The 10,678-nt window shown below is 52.2% G+C and overlaps 1 protein-coding gene across 1 annotated transcript in view; it reads right to left on the minus strand.

Moving 5' to 3' along the window:
- The window catches only part of LOC127587513 (ceramide synthase 2-like), a 43,748-nt gene extending 39,385 nt beyond the window's left edge, over window positions 1–4,363 (minus strand). Inside the window, exon 1 of the mRNA XM_052045904.1 lies at window positions 4,210–4,363. The gene's annotated coding sequence lies outside the window, so the exon portion shown is untranslated. The remainder of the gene's footprint in view (window positions 1–4,209) is intronic.
- Window positions 4,364–10,678: the final 6,315 nt, after the last annotated feature.

A 10,678-nucleotide genomic window follows, 5' to 3' on the forward strand; every position in this document is an offset into this window, starting at 1 on the left:
GGTGCCTGGAACGTGCTGCTGGGGGTAGTAATGGAAGAAGGCAGTTTGGTGGAGATTAAGAGGCTTTTAGTTAGACACACATGCAATGGAGGGACTTGGATCGGAAATTGTGGAGGGGGACATTTAGTATAAAAGGTCGGTACATCATCAATGGGCCAAATGGCCTGTCCAGGGCTGGAGTGTAACGCCAGCCAACCTTCGCCTTGAGAGAGGGATCTCGGACAAGTGCTGGAGGAGACACCAGCTCTCCAAACCACACCCAGACCCTTCTGGAAGAATTCCTCGCCCGAGGGAGGGGTCCACAGTGCCCGGCGGGGGTGGTGTGGGTTAAACCTCTGACCTCTGACGCCCCCCCACCACCCCCCGAGCTCAGCGAGAGACATGGCCCAAAAGGTGAACAGGGCAAGGGTCAAGGTTCAAGCAACAGACCCCTGCCTACTGTCGCGAGGATAGACTCAGGGTCAAGCAACAGGCCCTTCGGCCCATCCAGTCCGTGCTGACCACCGGTCACCATTTTATTCTCCCCACATTCCCAACAACTCCCCTCCCCCCGGATTCTACCCCTCACCTACACACTGGGGTGGGGGGGGTAGGGGGGCGAGACTTACAGTGGCCAATTAACCCACCGACCCCGCACGTCGTTGGGACGTGGGAGGGAACCCGGAGCACCCAGGGGAAACTCACGAGGTCACAGGGAGAAGGTGCAAAATCCACACAGAGACACACACACACAGAGGTCAGGATCGAACCCAGGTCTCTGGAGCCTTGAGGCACTGGCTCAAACTGAAAATGATGGGACGGTGTGGAGGGAGCTTCACCCTGTGTCTGACCCCGGGAGTGTGTGACGGGACGGTGCGGAGGGAGCTTCACCCTGTGTCTGACCCTGGGAGTGTGTGACAGGACGGTGCGGAGGGAGCTTCACCCTGTGTCTGACCCCGGGAGTGTGTGACGGGACGGTGCGGAGGGAGCTTCACCCTGTGTCTGACCCCGGGATTGTGTGACGGGATGGTGCAGAGGGAGCTTCACCCTGTGTCTGTCCCGTGCTGTCCTGTTGAACACATGGTGTGATTCGACAGTAACTCAAGCAAAGGGTGAAAACACAGATGGCACGGTGTCACAACACAGATAGCAGCTGATGTAACGGTGTAGCCCCAGTATCTGCTGATCCCAGCTCCTGCTGTCTGACACTACAGTTGTCTGTGGTAACCTTGCCTGGTCTTCAGATCAACTTGTACTGAGGACACAGGGGTTTGAGAGGAATGTATCCTGTCAGATCGATACCCATGGATACAACGATGCTGCTTCACTTCAGTACTTTGTGTCAATCCTACCTTCAATTGTGTTTATCTACTGATTCCCAGCTGGGACACGGTGAAGTTCCCTCCGCACCGTCCCATCACACACTCCCGGGGTCAGACACAGGGTGAAGCTCCCTCTACACTGTCCCATCACACACTCCCAAGGTCAGACACAGAATGAGGCTCCCTCTACACCGTCCCATCGCACACTGCTAGGGTCAGACACAGGGTGAAGCTCCCTCCGCACCGTCCCGTCACACACCCCTGGAGCTTTGAAAAGTCCACAGTTTTTCAGTAAACATTTACAGTCAACACATTCCCTTTGATCTGTGCAAGGGATGCTGGAAGGGAGGGCAGGGTTAAATAGGTGAGGGAGGAGGGAGAGGAGATGAGGAGTCAAGTGTCTGGGTGTCTGAGAGACACAGCTTCCCAGATTCCTGTTGTGGGAATCAAGGGGCGTGGGTTTGCGTAGGAAAGTGTGGGAGAAATGTAGCTTAGAGGTGCATCAGGGATGAGGAGGAGACAGCTTCTATTTCTCACGTTAGCGGTAGACGGGGCGGTGAAGAAGGCGTTCGGCACGCTGGCCTTCAGCGGTCAGGGCACTGAGCGCAGGAGATGGGACGTTATGTTGTTTGGGGATATGGGTCTAACACAGGCAAATGGGCTGGCATGAACCAGTTGGGCCGAGTGGCCGGTTTCCATGCTGTACGACTGTAATTGGCTGTGCTTTCAGCTGCTTGGGCCTGGAATTCCCTCCCTACACATCCAATTCTCTCCTCCAAGACCTGTTTTCATGTGTCTCACAGTTAAGTTTCAGGCTGAAGTTCGGCTTGTCACCGAACCCTCCAACAAACTTCTGCAGACATTACTGTTGAAAGTGTCCTGACTGGTTGCACCAGGGTCTGGGACGGCAATTCGAACGTGCAGGAAGCTGCAGAGAGTCGTGGACTCAGCCCCAATACATCACGGGCACATCCCTCCCCACCATCGGGAGTATCTACAGGAGACGCCGCCTCAAGAAGGCAACGTCTGTCGTCAAAGATCCCCCCACCATCTGGGCCGTGCCGTCTTCTCCCAGCTCCCATCGGGCAGGAGGTACAGAAGCCTGAAGTCCCCACACCACCAGGTTCAGGAACAGCTACTTCCCTTCAACCATTCGGTTCTTGAACTGACCGGCACAACCCTAATCACTGCCTCAGTACAGCAACACTGGGACCACTTTGCACTACAATGGTCTATAATTTATGTTTTTCTTGTGAATGCTGCTTCTCTGATGCTATGTGCCTGTGATGCTGCTGTAAGTTTTTCATTGTACCTGTGCACACATGGCCTTGTGCATGTGACAATAAACTCAACTTTGACTTTAGACTTTGACAGTAATACTGCTCTGTAATACCTAGGGATGCATGTATACACTAAGTATGCAGTGTTACTCGAAGACGTTAAGGCATGACACAGAGAGGCAGAAAGAGTTGCATACAAACGCACACAGACAAGAGACAGGCAGACAGATAGGGAGAGAGAGAGGCAGACACACACACACACACACACACACACACACACACACACACAGAGGGGCAGACAGAGAGAGAGAGAGGGGGGCAGACAGAGAGAGAGAGAGAGGGGGGCAGACAGAGAGAGAGAGAGAGGGGGGCAGACACAGAGAGAGAGAGAGGGGGGGCAGACACAGAGAGAGAGAGAGGGGGGGCAGACAGAGAGAGAGAGGGGGGGCAGACACAGAGAGAGAGAGAGGGGCAGACAGAGAGAAAGAGAGAGAGGGGGAGACACAGAGAGAGAGAGAGGGGGGCAGACAGAGAGAGAGAGAGAGAGAGAGAGGCAGACAGAGAGAGAGAGAGAGAGAGGCAGACAGAGAGAGAGAGAGAGAGAGGCAGACAGAGAGAGAGAGAGAGAGAGAGGCAGACAGAGAGAGAGAGAGAGAGAGAGGCAGACAGAGAGAGAGAGAGAGGCAGACACAGAGAGAGAGAGAGAGGCAGACACAGAGAGAGAGAGAGAGAGAGAGGCAGACACAGAGAGAGAGAGAGAGAGAAAGAGAGGCAGACACACACACAGGCAGACAGGGAGAGAGACAGGCGCACACACACACACACACAGACAGGCAGAAAGAGACACACACAGACGCACAGACGCAAACACACAATATTTTCCAAAGAGGATCCAAAAACAGCCGGAGCTCAACACGCCCTGTCGAGGACTAACGGCAGTGTGTGTGTGTGTGGGAAGTACTGACTCACTGGTGAAACACAAAGTCAGGGATTCCTCGGCCGTTAGCAACACACACCGACCCTCCCCGACCCCAGCGGTGAGGGGGGGGGGCAAGAAAGAGCCCTCCTCTCCCTCCAACACTACAGATCCTTCCCCACCCCCACCCCCCACCCCAAAAACCAGCGGAAAATCGGCCTTGCAAATGGCTTTTCTTTGGAAAAAAAAACAAGCCCCGGGTGAACTGCAAAGTCCGTGTTGTGTGTTGTTTTAAACTGGAAATAATTCAGTCCACAAACCCCCGCCTCCCTGCGTCTCTCCCTCAGTAACAGGGCGGAACCTGCTCCGGGAGCTTGTTCATTTCATCGGCGCTTGAAATTGACAAGGTAATTCCCCAACCCCCACTCCCCCCCCCCCCACACACACACACACACACACACACACACACAACCCCCCCCCCCACACACACACACACACACACACAACCACCCCCCCCCCCCACACACACACACACACACAACCACCTCCCAAAAATAATATCCAGGGCAAATGTTGGCGGTGTTGGGAAGGGAGGGGGTTGGAGAGGAACAAACAGACACGTGTGCAGCCAAAAATTAATCCGCTACCAAAGTTTGCCCGAAAAATCCAGTTAAAAGCGACGGACGAGAAGAAGAAAAGCAAAGCGACTTACTTGTTGGAATCGTCTGGCCGGGACACTCTCCCCTACACAACCCAGCTCTTGTAGATGTTTTACAACAGCTCCAGACTTGGACCAGAAAGAGTGTATAAAATGTAATGACGTTTCAAATCAACGTCAACTCTGGAGAGGCAGAGAGAGAGAGAGAGAGAGAGAGAGAGAGTGGGGGAGGGAGGGAGGGAGAAGGAGGGGAGGGGAGTTTAGTAACCGGAAGATGATTTGAAATCATTTCCATTCCGCTGCCTTTGAGTAAGCTGAGAGATTCTGTTGAAAGCTGCCTTCACTCTGAGTGGCTCGGGTGTTTAATGTTATGTGTGTCCGTATATGTGTGTGTGTGTGCGAGCGTATGTGTCTGTGTCCATGTGTGTGTGCATGTGTCTGTCTGTGTCTATGTGTCTGTATATGTGTGTATGAGTCTGTGTTATGTGTGTGTGTATGAGTCTGTGTATGTGTGTGTGTATGAGTCTGTGTATGTATGTGTGTCCATGTATGTGTCAGTATGTGTGCATATGTCCGTCTGTGTGTGTCTGTGTGTATGCGTATGTGTGTGTTCGTATGTCCGTGTCTGTGTATTTATGTGTCTGTGTGTGTTCATGTGTACGTATTTCCGTGTCTGTGTATGTATGTCTGTGTGTGTCCATGTATGTGTCAGTCTGTGTACGTATGTCTGTGTGTATGCATCTGTGTGTGTACATATGTCCATGTCTGCGTATTTATGTGTCTGTCTGTGTGTTTCCATGTGTACATACTTCCGTGTCTGTGTATGTATGTGTGTCTGTGTGTATGTGTCCGTGTGTATGTGTCCATGTATGTGTCAGTCTGTGTACGTATATCTGTGTCTGTGTGTGTACGTATGTCCGTGTCTGTGTATTTATATCTGTGTCTGCATGTGTCCATGTGTGTGTCTGTGTGTCTATGTGAACGTATTTCCGTTTCTGTGTCTGTATGTGTATGTGTCTGTATGTGTGTGTGTGTCCTGTGTGTGTGTGAGAATGTAATCCCACTGTTTAACAGTCCAAGACAGGCAAGGAGATTTATTAATAAGCCCCCACCCCCGTTCAAATTTACAACAATCCTCCACATTTGTGGCCCTGGTTGTTGATAAACTGCTAGAGGGAGAGGGAGAGAGGGGGAGGGGGGGAGGGGGGGAGGGAGGGAGGGAGGGAGAGAGAGAGAGTGTGTGTGATGGGCAGAAACAGACAAGACAGAACCAACTTTAAGCCTCTTTCTGCCTCTGATGGAGGGCGCTCGATGTGAAACGTGGACTGTTTTTCTCTCTGCAGATGCTGCTTGACCTGCATCAGAGGCTGAGGGGAGACCTGATGGAGGTTTATAACATGAGAGGCATAGATAGGGTAGACAGCCGGTATCTTTTTCCCCAGGGTCGAAATGTCTAATACCAGAGGGCATGCACTTAAGGCGAGAGGGGGGAAAGTTCAAAGGAGATGTGCGGGGCAAGTTGTTTTACACGGAGAGCGGTGGGTGCCTGGAATGTGCTGCCAGGGGTGCGGGTGGAGGCAGATACGATAGAGGGGTTTCAGATGCTCGTAGATGGATGTGCAGAGAATGGAGGGAGATGGGCACTGTGCAGGCAGAAGGGATTTAGTTTAATTCGGCATTGTTTCCAGCACATTGTGGGCCGAAGGGCCTGTTTCTGTACTGTTCTGTGTTCTATATTATAGAGTCACACAGCACAGCACAGGCCCTTCGGCCCAACTCGTCCATGCTGACCGTGTTGCCCAACGAGCCAGTCCCATCTGCCTGCGTTTGGCCCATAGCCCTCGAAACCCTTCCTATGCATGTACTTATCTAGATGGCTTTTAAACGTTGCTGATGTGCCCGCCAAGCTCATTCCAAATACGCACCACCCTCTGTGTGAAGAAGCTTCCCGTGATGTCCCTTTTAAACCTCTCACCTCTGATCTTAAACCTCTGCCCTCTTGTTTTTAGCACCCCCACCCTGGGGGTGAAGGACTGCGCGCTTTCACCCTGTCCATGCCCCTTATCTATCAGGTCACCCCCTCAATCTCCTACGCTCCAGGGAATAAAGTCCCGAGTCTACACAACCTCTCCTTGTAACTCAGGCCCCCAAGTCCAGGCAACGTCCTGGTAAATCTGTTCTGCACTCTTTCGAGTTTAATACCCACTATATGAAATCTATATCACCATGGTGGGATATATTTGTCTGGGGTTAAAGGGGGGTAGTTTTATAATGGTTTTATGTGATGTTGGTGTTTTGGGGCATTTAAGTCTTCAGGCGCTCCCTCATTACAGACCAGGTAACTCACAGAGTTTACAAACCACTCCGCCAGACTTCTGAGATGTGGAATAAAAGACCCTCTCGCGGAATTCGCCTGTCGCTTTTATGATTTCACTTTCAGCTTGTGTTTGGCGTACACGCCGGTGAGGTGGCTTTCTGTCATAGAAGGTTGTGTTCAAAGTCGGAGTCGGGTGTATCGTCATCTGCACGAGTCCACGTGTGCATGGGTGCGGTGAAAAACTTCCTTGCGGCAGCATCGCCGGCACAGAGCATCAGAGACACAGCATGCTCAAGGAATACAGAAATTTAAACAAAAATTACAGACAATTTTTACAAGAAAGAACACAACTAGAACCAAAAAAACACAAGGTCCATTATAGTACAAAGTGGTCCCAGTGTTGCTGTCCTGAGGTGGTGATTAGGGTTGCGCCGGTTGGTTCAAGAACTTATGGAATGCTTGCATTCATTCATCGAGGTATTGAGTACAGGAGTCGAGAAGTTAAGATGTATCTCCATAGAACTCTGGTTAGGCCGCATTTAGAGTATAAGCTGCAATTCTGGTCACCTCACTACAGGAAGGATGTCGAGGCTTTAGAGGCTGCAGAGGAGGTTTACTAGCATGCTGCCTGGATTAGAGGGTTTGTGCTATCAGGAGAGAGGCTGGACAAACTTGGGCTCTTTTCTCAGAGGAGGCTGAGGGGTGATCTGTTGGAGTTGTATAAAATGATGAGGGGCATAGATAGGGTGGACGAGCAATATCTTTTCCCCATTATAGAGCGATCCAGTACCAGAGGGCGTGCATTGAAGGTGAGAGGGGGTAGGTTCAGAACAGACATGAGGGGTAGGTTTTTTACTGAGAGAGTGGTGGATGCCTGGAATGTGTTACCTGATAGGGTGGTGGGAGGCAAATTCATTGGGGGCTTTTAAGAGGGGCTTGGATGGGCACATGAATGAGACGAAAATGGAGGGATGTGGGCATTCTGTAGGTAGGAGGGATTAGCTATGTCAGCACAACATTGTGGGCCGAAGGGCCTGTTCTGTGCTGTACTGTTCTATGTTCTAGGTATACTGAGGCCGTGATTAGGGTTGTTCCTGAACCTGGTGGTGTGGGGACTTCAGGCTTCTGTACCTCCTGCCCGACAGGAGCCACGAGAAGACGGCACGGCCCGGATGGCGGGGGGATCTTTGACGATGGACGTTGCCTTCTTGAGGCAGCGTCTCCTGTAGACGGTCCCGATGGTGGGGAGGGATGTGCCCGTGATGTGTCACCACTCTCTGCAGCAACACTTGCGGGGATGCCCCCCCCCCCAGAACACTCGACGCAAAAGATGCATTTCACGGCGTGTCTCTATGTACATGTGACAGATAAAGAAATCTTATCTTATGTTCCTGCCCGTTCGAATTGCTGCACCAGACCCTGATGGAACCAGTCAGGATACTTTCAACAGTCTGTAGACGTTCATTAACGTTTTCGGTGACAAGCCGAACCTCCCTAACCTCTTGAGAAAGTAAAGACGCTGGGGGCGCCTTCCTTGTGATTGAATCTGTGCGCTGGGCCCAGGACAGGTCGCCCGAGATGTTAACACCAGGCTTCTGGGGAGCATGCACAGATTTCTGGCAATGGTCCTCCTGCCCCCTGCTTTTGACACGGGGTGGGGGGGGGGTGCGGCCTGTATACTTAAGAAGTACACTGTATTATAGTCAAAATTAGCACCTGCGATATGTGGGTTGATATTGAGCTGTGGTGTATACAAACAGAAGTTATGAGCGGGAATAAGATATTCCTACTTCTAAGAACCTCCTCCGACATTCATCAGAACCTTAGCCATCCTTTTATCAGAATACAATATTTCCGCTCCCTCTGTCCACCCCCTGATGCCTTGCTGTACAGAAATCTATCCACCCCCTTCTTTAATACATACCATGCTGTGGCCTCCTTCGCCCTATGGGGTCCAGTATTTCACAAGTTCGCGGCCCCCCCCTCCCCCGGGGGAAGAAATCTCTCCCCGCCTCCGCCCCGAACGGCCGACCCCTCATTCCGAGACGGTGACGGCTGGTCCCACACTCCCCAGCCAGGGGGGAGCACCCTCCCCTTTGAGCCCCGTCAACGAGATCACCTCTCTTTCTTCCAAACCCCAGAGGGACACGGTCCCAGTCGCCCGGATCTCTCCTCAAACCCGCCGTCTCTGGACCCCCCCGCCCCGTCTGGAGAATCTTCACCGCTCTTCCTCTGTGGCAAGGAGGGTCAGGGGACCACACTCCAAGTACGGTCTCTCCGGGGCAGTGAGATGTCTTCACTCTCGTACTCAAACCGTCTCGTAATAACCACCAACACTTCATTTACCCTCCGAGTCACCTGCTGCCCCTGTATGGTGGCCTTCAGTGACTTGTGTACAAGGACACCCAGGGTCCCCGTGAACATCAACACTACCCGATCTCGCACCATTTTAATAACAAGAATCACAGAGTCAATACAGGACAGAAACAGGCCCTTTGGCCCAACAAATCCCTGCCGGCCATCAACCACCCACTTATTCTCCCCACATTCCTCATCAACTCCCCCCCCCCCCCCCCGCCGGGATTCTACCCCCCACCCAAACACACCAGAGGGCGATTCACAGCGGCCGATTAACCCGCCGACCCCCGCACGTCATTGGGACATGGGAGGGGAACCTGAGCACCCGGGGGAAACCCATGCAGTCACAGGGAGAGCGTGTGAACTCCACACACACACACACACACACACACACACACACACACACACACACACACACACACACACACACACACACACACACACACACACACACACACACAGCCGGAGGCCGGGATCGAACCCTGGTCTCTGGAACCCACGAGGCAGCAGCTCTACCCGCTGCCCCACTGTGTGGGCCCCACTCTTCCTCTCTGATTTGCTGACCATACCTGTGGTTCAACCTGTTAAGATACACTTGTGTAAAATATACAAACATTCAGATGCTGGAGATCTGAAATAAAGTCAGAAGACCCTGGAAACACTCAGGAGGTCGGGCAGCATCTGTGGAGGAAGGGAAACAGTCGACATTTCAGGTCCGGGATCCTGCACACACGATGGTAGGATGTGCAGTTAAATGTATAGCAAGCAGCCTTACAGAACCTCTATCAACAGCTTAAAACGGTTCCCAGTAAGCGAGCTGATTCCGGGATAGACTGTGAGAGAATGGGGTGGGAATCTAGTTTAATGCAGGCAAGGATAGTCGGATTGGGGCATGGTAGCCACGGGAAGAGGGTATGGAAGTGATAAGGGTTAGCAGCCATTGATACAAGCTAGAACCAGCCTTCAAACTGCTTCCAAATGTACCCTACAAGCAGTCAATTGGTCTGAAATTGCAGCCTCACTAACAAATATCACTGTCAGTAAAGGGAAAAGTCTCCGGGCTCAGGAGAGGCTTTGGAATCAATAAGGCAGTACTCGGAGGGGGTTGTATCCAGAGATCCAACCCTTAAAAATACATCAATAAAAGAAAGATATTTCTGGTGTCCGGAATTTTGCCCTCATCGGCTTTTCCAACATTGACCGTCCCACCAAAGGTGTCCGAATATTTGGAGACAGAAACGGCAACGTTCAAGTCAAGCGGCATCTGTGGGTGGTGGGAGAGAAACCGGTCAATGTTTCGGGCGAACCAGGGCGAGACAGGAGGTGAGTCAATGGGAAGGATGTGACTGCGCTGGAGAGGGAGCAGGGGAGATTCACCGGGATGTTGCCCGGACTGGAGGGCTTTAGTTACGGGGAGAGATTGGAGAGGCTGGGCTTGTTTTCCCTGGAGCAAAGGAGGCTGAGGGGTGACTACAAGAGACATGGGTAGGGAAGACAGTGAGAATCTTTTTCCCATGATAGGGGTGGGAAAAACCACGAGGATATAAGTCTAAAGAGAAAAGAAGGAGTTTTAAAGGGGTAGGTTCTTTACACAGAGACTGATTGATATCCAGAATGTGCTGCTAATGGTGGAAGCATTTATGACCTTGTAGGTTTGTATAAACTCAGTTTTACAGATGTCCGGCGGAGGGCGTTTTGACTGGTTGCATCACCGCCTGGTACGGAGGCTCCGACGCGCAGGATCGTAAGAGGCCGCAGAGGGTTGTAGGCTCAGCCAGCTCCATCACGGGCACAACCCTCCCCACCGTCGAGGACATCTTCAAGAGGCGGTGCCTCAAGGAGGCGGCG

Source organism: Pristis pectinata, chromosome 40 (genome assembly GCF_009764475.1).
Source record: "Pristis pectinata isolate sPriPec2 chromosome 40, sPriPec2.1.pri, whole genome shotgun sequence".
NCBI lineage: Eukaryota > Metazoa > Chordata > Chondrichthyes > Rhinopristiformes > Pristidae > Pristis > Pristis pectinata.